Below are 16,034 nucleotides of genomic sequence, written 5' to 3' on the forward strand. Positions count from 1 at the left end.
GCCTTAAAATAGTTTCAATCTTTGAAGCTTCTTGCTTGTCCAGTGTTTGCTGCACAGAGAGAATAAAGTGTTATATCTGTAAAAGTTCACCTCTGCGTTGTCACAGACTGGCTTCCCTGGCTGCCTGACCCTGATGAGACCCCGTCATCGTCTAATCCTGCTCAGATGAGGCATGACAAAGAATTACCTTGGTGTACATTTATACATTATATTATCTAAGAATAGAATCAACGGTTCAATAATTGAAATTACGATTATTCCCAGATCCCAGACTGTAGCCTACCCATCAACTCAAGAACTTTGTATCCATTCATTGATTGTTATAATATACTTCAAAATTCACCTGAGCTCTGTAGATTGGTCTTCCCTGACTGTCTGACCCTGCAGAGACACCTGTTACCATCTGATCCAGCTAAGACTTGATGAGCATAGTGTTGTGTAGAGCTGTTTATACCGAGTCAGTGTGAAAGTAGGGCATTAGCTAGGGAAACTGACAGTTCAATAACGTTACATTTCTATACTGACTAATAAAAACACAAATTGCGCTGAAAAACTTCAGAATATCGGTCTTCAATCGTTTGGCCGCTGGTTTCATCATTTGATTCAGGTCTAGGGTGATTGAGGCAAAAATAATAGCAAAGGTTAGTGAGCTAGCTAGCTGACGTTAGCCAACTTTTGGCTAGTTCTAGCTAATGGTATAATGAATGATACATCATCATATTTACTTCTGTTGAAACGGGACAAAACAAAGGCTACAAAACATTTCCAAACACACAACAGCTGTTAGATACTGCTACCTGACAGATACAGTGAGGGAAAAAAGTATTTGATCCCCTGCTGATTTTGTACGTTTGCCCACTGACAAAGACATGATCAGTCTATAATTTTAATGGTATGTTTATTTGAACAGTGAGAGACAGAATAACAACAAAAAAATCCAGAAAAATGAATGTCAAAAATGTTATAAATTAATTTGCATTTTAATGAGGGAAATAAGTATTTGACCCCTCTGCAAAACATGACTTAGTACTTGATGGCAAAACCCTTGTTGGCAATCACAGAGGTCAGATGTTTCTTGTAGTTGGCCACCAGGTTTGCACACATCTCAGGAGGGATTTTGTCCCACTCCTCTTTGCAGATCTTCTCCACGTCATTAAGGTTTCGAGGCTGACGTTTGGCAACTCGAACCTTCAGCTCCCTCCACAGATTTTCTATGGGATTAAGGTCTGGAGACTGGCTAGGCCACTCCAGGACCTTAATGTGCTTCATCTTGAGCCGCTCCTTTGTTGCCTTGGCCGTGTGTTTTGGATCATTGTCATGCTGGAATACCCATCCACGACCCATTGTGAGTGGGAAATATTCCGTTCCTGTGTTGTTATCATAATGATTAGCAGGGCTAGTTCAAACATCTGAAAACAGACACTGTGGTGTGTGTGTGTGTGGGTGTGGGTGTGTGTGTGTGTGTGTGTGTGTGTGTGTTAATTAGATTGATATGTTTATGAAATCATTTATTTTGAGTAAGGATTTTAACTCAAAGGAGCCCATGGAGATGTTTAAAGATTGCTTGCAATGTATTGTAACGTATTCACCATCTGCTTGTAAGTGTTGTTTTGGACAGCCCAGAGACAGAGCTGAGACCCGAGGGCCCATCTACAGGTAGTTTATCACCCCTTGGTTCATCATCTCCCTGGACTGGTTCACCACCTCCCCAGCCTCTCTCCCCAACCCCCAGCCCCTTCTCACCAACTCCCAACGCACTGTCCAGGCGCACCCTTGCTCTCTGCCCTGCAACTCCATCAACCTCCACCCCATCTCCCCGACCCAGCTCCAGTTGCCAGAAGAGGAAGACAGCTGAGGATCCTTTGTTCACTGATATTATGCAGTGGATATAAGTTAAGGAGAAGATTTCTTTTTTACAACCAAATCTCAATTTTTTATGTTTTTGACAAACTTACCCTAAACAGCAAATCACTTCCTAATCCTTGTTGTGTAGTATGGGGGCCCGGAAAAAAACATGAACAAAGGCTCCAAAAACACCCAAGTATTGTACGTCCTTTTAGAAACCGCAAAGCTTTGAGTGCAGGTCTTGTTGTACACATGAAATTGTGTCATTCTGAACTTTATCCGCAACTTTATATTTCACTGTGTCTGGACCCTTCTATAGAATGCCATTTAAATCAAAAATAGAGATTTGGTTGTAAAAAAGAACTTCTCCTTTAAAGAAATGGCAGCAGGAGCTATAGAAACTGCAGCAGTGTCCAGCAAAGGCCGTCTACGACGTCAAGGTACCATGGATGGTGTCTATTCCTCCTGATCAATGTCTCCCATTTGTCAGGGACATGACAATGTACTTTCACAGGACCATTGATCAGTACTGTGTTATTTTCTCATTCACATGTTAAGGTGGTGGGTAATTTACTGGTGTTTCTTGTTTTTTCTCTTATTTCCCCCTTCATCACACTTTTGAGAGCACAGTCTTCTTAATGCACATTTTGTTTGACATGGCAAAATGCTCTTCTTACTGGCACCCTGTTTTTACATTGTTTTATATTGCAGTAATTTTTTACATTGTGTTTTACATTGCACTATTTTCCTCTTGTGATCATAAATAAATATCTAAAAAGTCTGCAAATGTCTTTGTCTGGTTATTTGTACTTGTGGCAGAAAATATTACTGTTCTGAATCAGTCACTCAGTGAACTTGTACTGCTTTGTACATGATCTACATGTATGTTGATGAGGTAAATGTCTTGAGGGTCTATCCTTATTGTATACAGCTGGACAGCCATTCTCACCCATGTATCACACATGTACCATAGCAGGAAAGTCCACATTGAAAGGCCACTACACATAACACAAGGTTAGGTAAATGTCTTGAGGGTCTAGCCCCCAAAAAAGATATGAAAAAATAAAACAACATAAGGATGAAGTGACTGTCATTATGAATAAGAAAAACAGCTAAATCCAAACAGAAAAACCAAGTGTGCAGCTCACAACATGACATAGTCAGGAACAGTGGCGGCTCCTGAAAAAATTCTCAGGGGGGGCAATTTTTCTGATGATTTAGGTGACCTACACACATTTAAAAAAAAAGATATGTCCAGTAACAACATGAAGACAGGGGCAGCATATAAGTCAATACCAGAAGCATTTATTGACTGATCTCAAAAGTGTTGGCTTACCAGGGTTGGTGGAGCCCTCAGTTTCATCTTTGCCTCGCAAAGCTAACTCAAACACTCCGCAAAACTTCACACACTGGATTAGCCGGCTGAGGATGTGGCGGTTCTTGCTAATGTCGTAGTAAATATATTTGTTATAGTGAATATGGAATATGATATGTTGAGTAAAATGTTGTGCTAAGATCTATTTAGGTCAGGAGCTGGTTATAAGTTCTGTTCCTATCCAATAACAATGGACAAAAGGGTCCTATCTTGTCAGCCTTGTCAGCAGGTGGCCAAGGACAACACCCACGCCATAGGCCTCTCAGTTCTTCCAACTCACGAGTTCTTGCTCTGAGGACACACACACACACACACACAAACACACACACACACACATCAGCACTGTTAAACACACACACACACACACACACACACACACACACACACACACACACATCATCACTGTTAAACACACACACACACAAAAATCCCCTCTCTTAGGCTGAACATTTGAAGACAGAGAACCCGACTCAGAGCCAATGCAACAGTGACAGTAGCCTGGAGGGGACCTCGCCCAACTCATCAGGACCAATCAGAAGATCAGAACTACTAGATTCAACCTACTTCATTTATTGCATAAAATGTCTGCACACAATGTTTCGGGGCTCTCTTCAGATAATAATAATAATAATATGCCATTTAGCAGACGCTTTTATCCAAAGCGACTTACAGTCATGCGTGCATACATTTTTGTGTATGGGTGGTCCCGGGGATCGAACCCACTACCTTGGCGTTACAAAGCGCCATGCTCTACCAGCTGAGCTACAGAAAGTGGATACTCATGGATGCGCATCGCAATTGTAAAATGTCAACACAATTGGAGACACCACGTCATTTTTGGAGACATGTTATTGACAGTAAACTATTGTAGATGCGACTGCTAACTAAATAAAACATTTTAGCTGGCTAGCTAATCATCTTAGCTAAATGTGGGGCAAACAATTCAGTTATTTACCGTTAATTTGAGGGATTGGGGTGAAAGAAATCGAGTTACATAGTGATACTTTACGATATACTGTATTGACAATATCGCAATATTTTAGCGCTAGTTGGCTGTACCTGCACCAAAACACCATTATTGTTCCTTCATAGCTTGTTCTCAATCTTTTCACATTGGGAGCCAATTTGTTTTCAGCACTTTTATTTCCATGACTGATCAAAACTCGTTCTCATGGCTTTCTGATCCCTCTGCAACAGACATATGGTGCGCAATAAAATCACAGTATCGAATCGCAATACGTATAGAATCATGAGACTCGCAATGCTGATGCATATATCTTATCGTGAGGTTCCTGGCAATTCCCAGCCCAAGTTCATTTGCCACAACAAATCTCTTCGCTAGCAAACGCGATGTCTTCTCCAAAACGGCAATGTGTCTCCAGCAATGTTTACTTTTTTGACGTTCTATGGCATCTCCACTTTCCAAGCATATATGACCACATGTAATATTTTGGTAAGTGATGCAAATAGTGAACTATGTAGGGCCAGGATGTAAAATATATGTAGCTGCAGCAATTTCTCTTATCTGATATGGTAAGTAATGGGGCTTAATTTATAGCTCCCTAAGAGTTTGACGAACGGGTCCGTGCACGCGATTCCAGATATCTTTACCTCTGAATAAACTGCCTTTATTATACCATATCCACCCTGTCCAAAGTCTCTACTTGGTCTCAGTTCTCCAGTAAACTCTCCAGTAAAATCAACACTAACCTCATCGTTGTGGCGGCGGACAGCTAGCCTGTATCCCTCATCAAGTTGAGTGGCAATGTTATTTTTCCGTTCGTACCAATTTTTGGAAAATCCTCGGGTGTAGGACTTTCCGCCTTTAGTAGAAACCTGTTGAATTATTAAATTTGGTCTGGGAGGTCCTAATTGTTTCGTTGCCAATTTATCTTCATTTGTTCGCCGACAAAAAGGAACTTCTTTCAAAGACACAATCCGCTCTTTTCTCAGTTACGTTCATGGTTACGTTACGTTACGTATGACGAAAGCGCCGTAAGTGCAAGCCCTCAGACACCCATAGAGATTGTATTGAAGGCTCTGAAATTTGAAAAAAATAGATTTTACATTAGAGGCTATGAGAGACTTCTGGGCGATTTTCAACCTGACTGAAATCGCCCCAAAAGGGGGGGGAGCCATTTGAAGCACGACTTTAGCCTGATTCGACATTTAGTGGCAGTGTGGCACTGTGGCAGATCAGACGTATAGATTACAACACTGATAACTACTGTTGCCGTGATATAATTGATTAGAAAAAAAATCCCTTCCTTTTCCCGTTTGGCAGTGCGTCGCCCATATCGCCCTATTGAACAGGCCGCCCCTGGTCAGGAAGAAAACATATGTGCGCACGTTTTCCAAACCACACTCCAATATTGGAGTTTTTTACTGTAGGTTGCCACGTGTGATAGCAGTACACTGGAAAGACACTCAACCAGCTGATGTGAGGAAGTAGTCCTTGAGGTTGTTGCTCATGTCTACAGCAACAATGGTTGCCCTGTCTGCCGGCATGTTTCTTAGGTCCAGGAAGCTGCATGGTGTCCCCTTGTACCACCTGTCTCCGCTGTCCTGGACGCAGGTCCCCAGTGGGTGTGCCATGGTCAACAAACTCGGGATGGATGTATCGTGTTGTCAGTGTATGTGGTGCAAAGGTAGTTGTGGAGGGCCACGCAGGCCTTCACAATGGTCTTAGCTTTCTGGAGCAACCTTAATGGCTCAACCCAGGATCCTCCATCTTGCAGCAAGGACCACAAAGCAGTTCTCTGAAATTCTTCTGGCTCTTGAGTGGCGGTAGTTGTAGATCTTCATGGCATCATCAAGGCCAGAAGAACCTCTGAACCTTTTCATAAAATAAGCGTTTCCATTAGTACTGAACAGGAACATGAATGCTATTAAATGTGTACTGTAACAGCTGTGTAGCCTATGCTTTGGACATAGGCCCCCATCCTCTTACTGGGTTGCCAGATCACTTTTATGTGAGGCATATAATTACCACATCTATATTGGTATAATTTTCACATCATATGTATAGTCACATGTATTTAGCGTGTCTTACCTGGATATGGTCACATCAGGTTTGTCTCCCACCAAGACATATGGACTCAGTGTTTGGGTTCCCGGCAAACACTCTGGCCTTGGTAGCGGCAGCTGGCCTGCAATGAGTTGGGAGCCGAACTTGCTTCGTGAGAAGATTCCCTCATCTCCTTCCCGACCATATGCACCCACGTCAATAATGGAATAATGGTGAAGCGGTACTTTGCATCGCAGACTGTCATCAGGACCATTGAGAAAAATACATTGTAGTTGTAGTACAAATATCATACCCCCAAGACATGCTAAACTCTCACCATTACAATAACAAGGGAGGTTAGCATTTTTTGGGGGGGGTATGATATTTGTGCGTCTGTAACTTTCTCACTCATCATTATTCACGATTCATTCAGAACTATCTGTAATCATGGTAACATCCCCATAAATGCAGAAGTGTTTAGAAACCCATTATATTCTTATTTACAATAAAAGTGACTTCAAAATGACCCAATACATTATTTACCATGAATTTTTATTGGGCACAAAATAATCTGAAACACAACCAAAACAAACAGCAAATGCATACAACAAGTTTGTAGATTCACAAGCTTGATATAATCATTGCGTGCTAGGAATATGTGACCAAATACTAAACTTTTAACTACTTTAATACACATATAAGTGAATTTGTCGCAAATCTTTTGGTCCCATAAAATGGGGGGAATATGTTCAAAAAGTGCTGTAATTTCTAAACGGTTCACCCGATATGTATGAAAATACCCTCAAATGTACATTTACATTTTAGTCATTTAGCAGAGGAAGACGACATTCTGCAATTTAGCCTCAAAATGGTTCACCTGATATGGATGAAAATACCCTCAAATTAAAGACGACATTCTGCACTTTAACCTCATAATCATTGTATCATTTCAAATCCAAAGTGCTGAGGTACAGAGCCAAAACAACAACAAAAATGTGTCACTAGCTAAGTGGCGACAGATTTTCATGGGAATGTCCTAAAATCTGCATAAAGAAAATATGCAGCATTTTTCCACCAGTGGTGTGTTTCCACTAAACGGACTTGTGCGTGATGACGTAGTGCACGCAAAACGTAATTTGAATAAAACTCTCAAATTCAATGTGTTTCCATCTCATTTTCAACTCCACGGATAGTTTTCTAACAAAAACTCTGGTCTTGGCACGTGCGCTCTAGCCAATAGCTGGTATATAGCCTACAGGTAGTCTACATGTTGAAATTATTATGGAAAAACGGCAGTTAAGCATCGATCATTATCATGACACCAGAATCAGACCCTCGATATTTATTGGAAAGGAGCATTAAGATCACCGTGCACTTTCACCGCCTTGTGAAGTTGATCATAAAGTATTTAATCTGTAGCCTAACAAACTCCATGGTTGCCCTAGTTGTAGTGGGAGGACCACACAACATATCATCGTGTGACTCCAAGTTTACTTCGATATGATGGTTATTATATCAATATTTGCGCATAAAGGCGTTTCCACCACCATTTCTCGCATAATTAATTTTACCGACACAAAAAGATCCCACCATGTCGAACTAAATAATTATCTGTCAGCATTTATACAATTGAACCGAAACTTCCGCTTTCCATCACAGCTGTCGTGATTTTTTTTTTTTATATACGGTATGACTACTCTCATAAAAACAGTGGATGAAACGTGGCTATTGTTCCAATACTTTTGGAGCTCACTATAAAAAACAGCCTATGTGAATGCAGCAGTACACACAGCTGTCTTACCAAAATAATGCAAACTAAATGCTGAAAGTAGTAGCCTAGTTAATCATGCATGCAAACATAAATACTGAATAGCAGTTTGGCTTAGAATACCGACACAACTGCAAATGTGAACGAATGAATGCAAACAGAACAAAACAAGCATAGTAAAAAAAATTCAGATCGATAAAGGCATGACACAATCTATATTTAGGCTAGTTACATTAACAACAAACAACACAATAAACAAAAGGCGAATGGAGATCCAAATAACCAAAACATAGCCTACATCAGTGAGTTGCAGCCATGCACAGCTGTCTTGCCAAACAAATAGGCCTATAAGCCCGCTTCAAACATGGAAAACCATGCTATGTATATCATCATGCTTCTATCATCTATACCACAATAAACACAAAAGTTCAAATGCCGACACCATTGAGTGCTTTTGAAAAAGAAGTGACAGGTTGCCACGAAATCTCCGCTGCGCTGTATCAGCACCATGGACAGCGCCCTACACACTAAAGCAAGGCGGTTGAAAACCTAGACTGGCTAAGGAAGTCATTTTGCCATTCCATACCCTAGATTTTTGCTGAACTGACGCCACTGGCTATACCACCAAGATGTTGATCAAAACCAACCAGCTAGATTGTTTTCCTGAGTAATCGATCATTCCATTCTCCTCGAAATATTCTTGAAGGATCCCCTTCAAATGCCAGTTGGATTAGTTGAACTTTCCTCTGGTGTAGCATGTTTCTTCTGTGCTGACTGAACACGTTTGTCAAAGTGGAAAATGAGTTCTCGCATGTAGCTGTGGACGCCCCACTCATGAGCCATATGATTTCATTTTGAATATCGTATGACGTGTATGTGGCATTGTGGGGTATGGTGCTAAACACCTTGGCAAGTTCATTGTCTTTTCGGAGAGTATATTTCATCATAGACAGAAAAGGTCAACTGCCCCTTCCTCTCTTGACTCTATCGCGTCCAATGTCCCCCTCCGTGGTTGCTGGTTTGCAACAAGGAACTCAATAATGTCCACAATCGCCGACAAATATATACGATTTCTTGCCAGCTGCCCATCATTAACAAATGTTGACACCGATGTTCCCATAGCACTTCAAACTTGTTTTTCTTTCCACAGTGCAGTGCATTTCAAATGTTCTTTGCTTGATGAGTGCCTTGCTAATCCTTTGGTAATATCAATAGCATGCTTCCTGTTAGAATACCGCCTTGGGTGAAAGCCTTGTCTGCATTAGCATTGGACCCAATACAGAACTTTCGACAAGGGATACAAAATCCCGCATCCGCAGAATAATTGCCAAATAATACCTTGATCCGTATTGTTGGTTTGGGTACTAGCCCCACCTGGCCTCAGATGAGTCGTTACCCACCTTTAAACTTTAAATTATTTTTTTTAAATATTAAATTGCCGACACCAAAGTTAAACAAAGTTAAACAAAGTTAAAAGGACAGCAAGTATCTTGGAATAAGATTGAGGCTACTGGACTCACTGGCCGCTGCTTTGGAGGAGAATTGGTGGCTGATGCCACCTATTGGAATAGAAGGGAGTTACTGCAATGACGTCACAAACATATGACAGACAGCTTGCTAAAATGGTTCTTCAAACAAATAAATGACGTGTTTCCATATTATCATCCAATGTGTTATTTGCAGTCATTTTCATCTGTTAGGTGAAATCTAATATTTTTATTCAGCAATACATGAAATGGGCCAAAATGAAATGGGCCAAATAGTTCAGCTTGTATGTTGTCATGAGCCCTCTCACTCCACCGGGTTACCACCTTAATGTGTTTCCACTATCTTCCACTCTGCTCATCTCTCTCTCTCTACTCAGCCTAACGAGCTCCACCTGTCCCTGCTCTGCTCGGCTCTAATTACTCTGCCAGCTGCGCTGCATTACCCACTAACCTCTCCCAGTATTTAAAGTCCCGTCTCTCAGCTCTCCTTTGTCAGATCGTCTGCAAAGCTCACACCCGGAACCTGTGTGCTCGCGCTTCTGGCTCACCCTTGTTTTGTGACCCCGGACCTGCCTGATTCTTGGATACTCTTCTGCCCCAGGAAAACCAGACCTGCTTTCTGCCATTTCGACTCCTGACTACTCTTCGACCCCGGTAACTCTGACCAGCCTTCTGCCTTGCTACAACGTATTTGGATTTCCCTTGAACTGTACTTCTGCCTTGTTTCATCCGCCCCGTTGTGTCTGTGTTTCCTCCCCCCCCAGGACTTCTGGACCACCAACCACCGGCGTCATCGGACGCACCGCTGCCACTGGGGGGGGGCACAGACCCAGCACATTGGACGGGATAACCCCTGGAGCCTTCACTCACTCCCTACTTCCCCTTCTCCCTTAAGTTTTAATAAACTTTCTGGTGTGACGCAATTGTGGTCCTCTTGTCGTCTGTCTGAACCGTGACAGTACGATCTGACCATCATGGACTCAGCGCACACTTCCCCCGACATGGAAACCGAAGAACCTGAGCAACCCACCGCCATGCTACGCCTGGAACACACTGAGAGAGAGCTAGGCCGCATGAGCGGCGACATCACCTCTCTGCTTCAGGTCGGCCACCAACAGCATCAGCAGTTCCAGCAGCACCAGCAGCAGTCCCAGCAGCAGCAACAACAACTCGCCAGGATCATTCAACTCCTCACCAACCTTACCCCAGCCAGTCTGCCCACCAGCCCTGCCTCCGAGTCACCTGCCCCGGTCATTTCAGCCGCTGCCCCGGAACCCAAGATTGGAAACCCCCGAGCGGTTCAACGGCGATTCTACCCAGGTCCGGCCATTCCTGACTAGCTGCCGACTTCAGTTCTCCTTGCAGCCAAGGACCTTCGCCACGGAGGGGGCTAGGGTCGGGTATGCCATCACTCACCTGACGGGCCGAGCTCGACTCTGGGGAACAGCAGAGTTCGAACGTCAAACCCCCCGCATGTGCAACCTTCGACCTGTTTGCTGAGGAGATGCTGAAGGTGTTTGACCTGGATTCACCAACCGCAGAGGCGTCTCGTGAACTGTTCAGTATTCGACAAGGCAGACGTACAGTCGCAGACCATTCCATCGACTTCCGAACCCTGGCAAGACGAAGTTCTTGGAACACACCATCGTTGGTGGACGCGTTCTTCCATAGCTTGGCTGACTATATCAAGGACGAGTTGGTCTCCCATGAACTGCCTTCCACTCTTGATGAAGCCATCGCACTGACTGTCCGGATCGACAGAAGGATACAGACCCGTCGTCGTGAGAGGGGGGCGCCAAGGTCCACCAACTACCGGCATTCGGAGAGATCCGACTGGGCTCCTGTCAGCTACTGCCACTCACCCAAGTCAGCTTGATCAGTCTGAGCCTATGGAGATTGGGCGAGCCTCTCTCACTCCTGCAGAGCGCCAGCGCCGCTCACCTCAAACCTCTGCCTCTATTGTGGAGGTGATGGACATCGTGTGGTAACCTGCCCTTTAAAAGCCGAAGCTCACCGGGCATAGGGGGAGTCCGGTTGAGCTCAATGACCATCCAGTCCTCCGACCGCAAACCCTTGCTGCAAGTTCACCTCCGCCTCTCTGACTCTACTCACACCCTGGCTGCTCTGGTGGATTCTGGCGCCGAAGCCAACATAATGGACATCAAGCTGGCACGCCAACTGGGACTGGAGAACCTCCGTTTGACACCTCCTATTCCTGCCCGGGCACTGGACGGACACTTACTCGGATCGGTCACTCATGTCACGGCCCCGGTCTTGATGGGTCTGTCCGGAAACCATCAAGAAACTATCCAGTTTCACCTGCTCCCCTCTCCAGGCCAACCCCTCATCCTGGGTTACCCATGGCTCCGCCGGCACAACCCTCAGCTCGACTGGGTGACCGGGGTGATCAGGGAGTGGGGAGAGGACTGCCACCGAACCTGCCTGCTTGCTGCCGCACTACCCCCTCGGCCAGTACCTACTAACTCCGCCCCTGACCTCTCCCATGTCCCAGAATGCTACCATGGTCTCAGAGAAGTGTTTAACAAAGCAAGAGCCACATCTCTGCCCCCCTCACCGACCGTATCGACTGTGCCATCGACCTCCTCCCTGGAACAGCCCCTCCAAGGGGCCGTCTTTATTCGTTGTCTGCTCCTGAAAGAAGGTCCATGGAGGACTACATCAATGACTCTCTGTCCACAGGATTGATCCGTTCATCTTCATCTCCGGCTGGTGCTGGCTTCTTCTTTGTGGGGAAGAGGGACGGATCTCTTCGCCCCTGCATCGACTACAGGGGACTCAACGACATCACAGTGAAAAACCGTTACCCTCTCCCTCTGCTCACCTCTGCTTTTGAGTTGCTCCAGGGAGCCACTGTTTTTACCAAGTTGGATCTCAGAAACGCTTACCACCTAGTGCGGATCCGGGAGGGAGATGAATGGAAGACCGCATTCAATACACCAACAGGCCACTACGAGTATCTGGTTATGCCTTTTGGCCTCACCAATGCTCCTGCTGTGTTCCAGGCTCTAGTGAATGATGTACTGCGGGACATGTTAAACAAGTTTGTCTTCGTTTACCTGGATGACATCTTAATCTACTCCAGAAACCTGTCTGAACACACCCGCCATGTCCAGCAAGTCCTTCATCGTCTTCTGGAGAATTCCCTCTACGCCAAGGCAGAGAAGTGTGAGTTTCACGTCAAGACAGTGGCCTTCCTGGGGTACATAGTGGCAGAGGGAAGTATCCAAATGGATCCTGCCAAAGTATCAGCAGTCACGTCATGGCCAGTTCCGGAGAACAGAAAGAAGCTGCAACAGTTTCTGGGGTTTGCTAACTTCTATAGAAAGTTTATCCGGAACTACAGTACCGTTGCTGCCCCTCTCACTGCTCTAACCAGCACCAAGCAACCCTTCACCTGGACCCCAGCAGCCGACAAGGCCTTCAGTACCCTCAAGGTAAGGTTCACCTCCGCTCCCATCCTCCAGATGCCTGACGTGGACCGGCAATTCATTGTGGAGGTGGACGCCTCGGATGTGGGAGTTGGTGCTGTGATTTCTCAGTGGGCTGCGGAGGATAGGAAGCTCCATCCCTGTGCCTTTTTCTCACGTCGGTTGTCCCCCTCTGAGTGCAATTACGACATAGGGAACCGAGAGCTGCTGGCTGTGAAGCTTGCCTTGGAGGAGTGGCGTCACTGGCTGGAGGGGTCCACCATTCCATTTCTCGTTTGGACCGATCATAAGAACTTGGAGTACATCCGCACGGCCAAACGGTTGAACTCCAGGCAGTCCCGCTGGGCCCTGTTCTTCACCAGGTTTAATTTCACTCTGTCATACCGGCCTGGATCACGCAACACCAAGCCAGACGCCCTCTCCCGTCAATTCCAGAAGGATGACAACCCCTCCAAGGATCCTGTGTCGATTCTGCCAAGTCCCTGCATCGTAGCAGCTCTGACCTGGGCTGTTGAGGAACAGGTGCTGGAAGCTCTCCGTAACCAGCCCGGTCCCAGCACTTGCCCAGCTGACCGCCTTTTGTCCCCCGAAAACCTAAGGTCCCAGGTCGTTCAGTGGGGACATGACTCCCGCCTAGCTTGTCACCCTGGCTCCACCCGCACTTACAACCTGCTCGCCCAGAGGTTCTGGTGGCCCGCTCTGAGAAAGGATGTACGGGAATTCGTCCAAGCCTGCCCCATCTGCAACCAACACAAGTCGTCCTGCCAGCCCCCAGCCGGATTGCTGCAGCCCCTGCCTGTGCCCAGACGTCCCTGGTCTCACATCGCCCTTGACTTTGTCACGGGGCTGCCCCCTTCAAGGGGCAAGACCGTCATTCTCACCATAGTTGACCGATTCAGCAAGATGGCACACTTCATTCCCCTCCCCAAGCTCCCAACCGCCAAGGAGACCGCCCAGGTGGTCCTGGAACACGTCTTCCGGATCCACGGACTGCCAAAGGATGTAGTTTCTGACCGTGGTCCACAATTCTCCTCCGCTTTTTGGAAGGAGTTCTGTCACCTGCTGGGAGCCACAGTCAGTCTGACTTCCGGATTCCATCCCCAATCCAATGGGCAGTCAGAGCGGGCAAATCAGGAGCTCGAGAAGGCACTGCGATGCATGACTTCACGCAACCCCCACTCCTGGTCGCAGCAATTGACATGGGTGGAGTACGCACACAATTCTCTGACCTGCTCTGCCATCGGTATGTCCCCTTTCCAATGTGTTTATGGATACCAGCCTCCTCTATTTGCCAGTCAGGAAGGGGAGGTTACTTGCCCATCTGCACTTGCGTTTGCCCGTCGATGTCGCCGCACCTGGTCACAGGCCCGAGCCACACTTCTCAGATCCGTTGCCAGCTACACTACCGGGGCCAACCGTCGGAGAATCCCTGCTCCCACCTACCATGTTGGTCAAAGGGTGTGGTTGTCGTCAAGGAACCTGCCACTCAGGGTGGAGTCGCAGAAGCTGGCACCTCGGTTCATTGGCCCATTCCCTATCATAAGAGTGATTAGCCCAACTGCTGTCCGGCTCCAACTGCCTAATTCCATGAGGGTGCACCCCACTTTCCATGTGTCTAAGATTAAGCCCATTCATGAGAGTCCGCTGGTCCCTGCTGCGCCTTGTCCTCCTCCTCCACGGCTCGTCGATGGTGGTCTGGTTTACACCGTCCGCCGCCTGCTTCGGTCCAGACGGAGGGGTAGGGGTCTCCAGTACCTCATTGACTGGGAAGGCTATGGACCTGAGGAAAGGACCTGGGTGCCAGCTAGTCGGATTGTGGATAGGACTCTCATCACCGCCTTCCACCAACGGCATCCTGATCAACCTGCAATCCGTAGGGGCCGCCCCAGAGGGATCCCTAACCGTCCTGCCCGCTCGGCTTCCTGTCCTGTGCCTGATCCTGTCTCGGGACCTGTCCCATCTCCCGACCACGGCCCTCCGGCTTCCTCCGAGGATGAGGGCGTTCGCTCGGACCGTTCGGAGGAGTTCTAGCCCTCCTCCGGCTCCCCTCCTCCCGCCCGGCGTGGTGTTGCTCTTGGGACTTCTGGGGCCGTCCCTTGGGGGGTTCTGTCATGAGCCCTCTCACTCCACCGGGTTACCACCTTAATGTGTTTCCACTATCTTCCACTCTGCTCATCTCTCTCTCTCTACTCAGCCTAACGAGCTCCACCTGTCCCTGCTCTGCTCGGCTCTAATTACTCTGCCAGCTGCGCTGCATTACCCACTAACCTCTCCCAGTATTTAAAGTCCCGTCTCTCAGCTCTCCTTTGTCAGATCGTCTGCAAAGCTCACACCCCGGAACCTGTGTGCTCGCGCTTCTGGCTCACCCTTGTTTTGTGACCCCGGACCTGCCTGATTCTTGGATACTCTTCTGCCCCAGGAAAACCAGACCTGCTTTCTGCCATTTCGACTCCTGACTACTCTTCGACCCCGGTAACTCTGACCAGCCTTCTGCCTTGCTACAACGTATTTGGATTTCCCTTGAACTGTACTTCTGCCTTGTTTCATCCGCCCCGTTGTGTCTGTGTTTCCTCCCCCCCCAGGACTTCTGGACCACCAACCACCGGCGTCATCGGACGCACCGCTGCCACTGGGGGGGGGCACAGACCCAGCACATTGGACGGGATAACCCCTGGAGCCTTCACTCACTCCCTACTTCCCTTCTCCCTTAAGTTTTAATAAACTTTCTGGTGTGACGCAATTGTGGTCCTCTTGTCGTCTGTCTGAACCGTGACAGTATGTGTTGTGTCATGTATGGGTGAAGCCAGGGAATATAGTGGGTCAAGTAATACAAGGTCCATATGTTTTACACAAAATGTCTTTATGGAAGTATAATGAAAGACACAGGGCAAGTAGAGTTTGGATGTAATGTTTTTTTTTTTACAACAAAAACAGCTAAATGAATCTACACATCTCTCTCTGTACAAGCTCTGGTAATACTGTATGTCAAGTCAAACAATGAGTAACAGACATTTAAAACATGTTTATAACAATCAGAGGTCTATAGCAAGAGCTGCAATTAAGCGACCTTCAGTCTCTCTCTCTCCAGTCCCTCCCTGAGTTT

This window comes from Coregonus clupeaformis, chromosome 37 (assembly GCF_020615455.1).
Source record: "Coregonus clupeaformis isolate EN_2021a chromosome 37, ASM2061545v1, whole genome shotgun sequence".
In the NCBI taxonomy this organism is placed as follows: Eukaryota; Metazoa; Chordata; class Actinopteri; order Salmoniformes; family Salmonidae; genus Coregonus; species Coregonus clupeaformis.